We start from the raw sequence: 2500 nt of genomic DNA, 5'->3' as shown, positions 1-2500 counted from the left end.
CCTGTGCCACCCGGGGGGTTCCAGGGTGCTGAGATGGCTGACGTTTTGCTCCGCTCTCGACGGTCACCGCGCAACGCAAGAACAGGCCAAAAACTGGCCAAAACGGCCCAAAAACGGGCCAAAACTGGCCATTTTTGGCTGCGCGAGCGAGCGGCGAGTGGCGGACAGCAAGCGAAGCGAGAGGCAGCACCGTCCCTGCTATACGAAAGCCCCATCCAGCCCTGTGCCACCCGGGGGGTTCCAGGGTGCTGAGATGGCTGACATTTTGCTCCGCTCACGACGGTCGCCGCACCACGCAAGAACAGCCCAAAAACAGGCCAAAACGGCCCAAAAACGGGCCAAAACTGGCCATTTTTGGCTGCGCGAGCGAGCGGCGAGCGGCAGACAGCGAGCGAAGCGAGAGGCAGCACCGTCCCTGCTATACGAAAGCCCCATCCAGCCCTGTGCCACCCGGGGGGTTCCAGGGTGCTGAGATGGCTGACGTTTTGCTCCGCTCACGATGGTCACCGCACCACGCAAGAACAGCCCAAAAACAGGCCAAAACAGCCCAAAAACGGGCCAAAACAGGCCATTTTTGGCTGCGCGAGCGAGCGGCGAGCGGCGAACAGTGAGCGAAGCGTGAGGCAGCACCGTCCCTGCTATACGAAAGCCCCATCCAGCCCTGTGCCACCCGGGGGGTTCCAGGGTGCTGAGATGGCTGACGTTTTGCTCCGCTCTCGACGGTCACCGCGCAACGCAAGAACAGGCCAAAAACTGGCCAAAACGGCCCAAAAACGGGCCAAAACTGGCCATTTTTGGCTGCGCGAGCGAGCGGCGAGTGGCGGACAGCAAGCGAAGCGAGAGGCAGCACCGTCCCTGCTATACGAAAGCCCCATCCAGCCCTGTGCCACCCGGGGGGTTCCAGGGTGCTGAGATGGCTGACATTTTGCTCCGCTCACGACGGTCGCCGCACCACGCAAGAACAGCCCAAAAACAGGCCAAAACGGCCCAAAAACGGGCCAAAACTGGCCATTTTTGGCTGCGCGAGCGAGCGGCGAGCGGCGGACAGCGAGCGAAGCGAGAGGCAGCACCGTCCCTGCTATACGAAAGCCCCATCCAGCCCTGTGCCACCCGGGGGGTTCCAGGGTGCTGAGATGGCTGACGTTTTGCTCCGCTCACGATGGTCACCGCACCACGCAAGAACAGCCCAAAAACAGGCCAAAACAGCCCAAAAACGGGCCAAAACAGGCCATTTTTGGCTGCGCGAGCGAGCGGCGAGCGGCGAACAGTGAGCGAAGCGTGAGGCAGCACCGTCCCTGCTATACGAAAGCCCCATCCAGCCCTGTGCCACCCGGGGGGTTCCAGGGTGCTGAGATGGCTGACATTTTGCTCCGCTCACGACGGTCGCCGCGCCACGCAAGAACAGCCCAAAAACAGGCCAAAACAGCCCAAAAACGGGCCAAAACAGGCCATTTTTGGCTGCGCGAGCGAGCGGCGAGCGGCGAACAGCGAGCGAAGCGTGAGGCAGCACCGTCCCTGCTATACGAAAGCCCCATCCAGCCCTGTGCCACCCGGGGGGTTCCAGGGTGCTGAGATGGCTGACATTTTGCTCCGCTCACGACGGTCGCCGCGCCACACAAGAACAGCCCAAAAACAGGCCAAAACAGCCCAAAAACGGGCCAAAACAGGCCATTTTTGGCTGCGCGAGCGAGCGGCGAGCGGCGAACAGCGAGCGAAGCGTGAGGCAGCACCGTCCCTGCTATACGAAAGCCCCATCCAGCCCTGTGCCACCCGGGGGGTTCCAGGGTGCTGAGATGGCTGACATTTTGCTCCGCTCACGACGGTCGCCGCGCCACGCAAGAACAGCCCAAAAACAGGCCAAAACAGCCCAAAAACGGGCCAAAACAGGCCATTTTTGGCTGCGCGAGCGAGCGGCGAGCGGCGAACAGCGAGCGAAGCGTGAGGCAGCACCGTCCCTGCTATACGAAAGCCCCATCCAGCCCTGTGCCACCCGGGGGGTTCCAGGGTGCTGAGATGGCTGACGTTTTGGTCCGCTCTCGACGGTCACCGCGCAACGCAAGAACAGGCCAAAAACTGGCCAAAACGGCCCAAAAACGGGCCAAAACTGGCCATTTTTGGCTGCGCGAGCGAGCGGCGAGTGGCGGACAGCGAGCGAAGCGAGAGGCAGCACCGTCCCTGCTATACGAAAGCCCCATCCAGCCCTGTGCCACCCGGGGGGTTCCAGGGTGCTGAGATGGCTGACATTTTGCTCCGCTCACGACGGTCGCCGCGCCATGCAAGAACAGCCCAAAAACAGGCCAAAACGGCCCAAAAACGGGCCAAAACTGGCCATTTTTGGCTGCGCGAGCGAGCGGCGAGCGGCGGACAGCGAGCGAAGCTAGAGGCAGCACCGTCCCTGCTATACGAAAGCCCCATCCAGCCCTGTGCCACCCGGGGGGTTCCAGGGTGCTGAGATGGCTGACGTTTTGCTCCGCTCACGATGGTCACCGCACCACGCAAG

This window comes from Musa acuminata, unplaced genomic scaffold (genome assembly GCF_036884655.1).
Source record: "Musa acuminata AAA Group cultivar baxijiao unplaced genomic scaffold, Cavendish_Baxijiao_AAA HiC_scaffold_1136, whole genome shotgun sequence".
In the NCBI taxonomy this organism is placed as follows: Eukaryota; Viridiplantae; Streptophyta; class Magnoliopsida; order Zingiberales; family Musaceae; genus Musa; species Musa acuminata.
The sequence above is the reverse complement of the archived record's forward strand: the minus strand, read 5'-3'. Positions refer to the sequence as shown.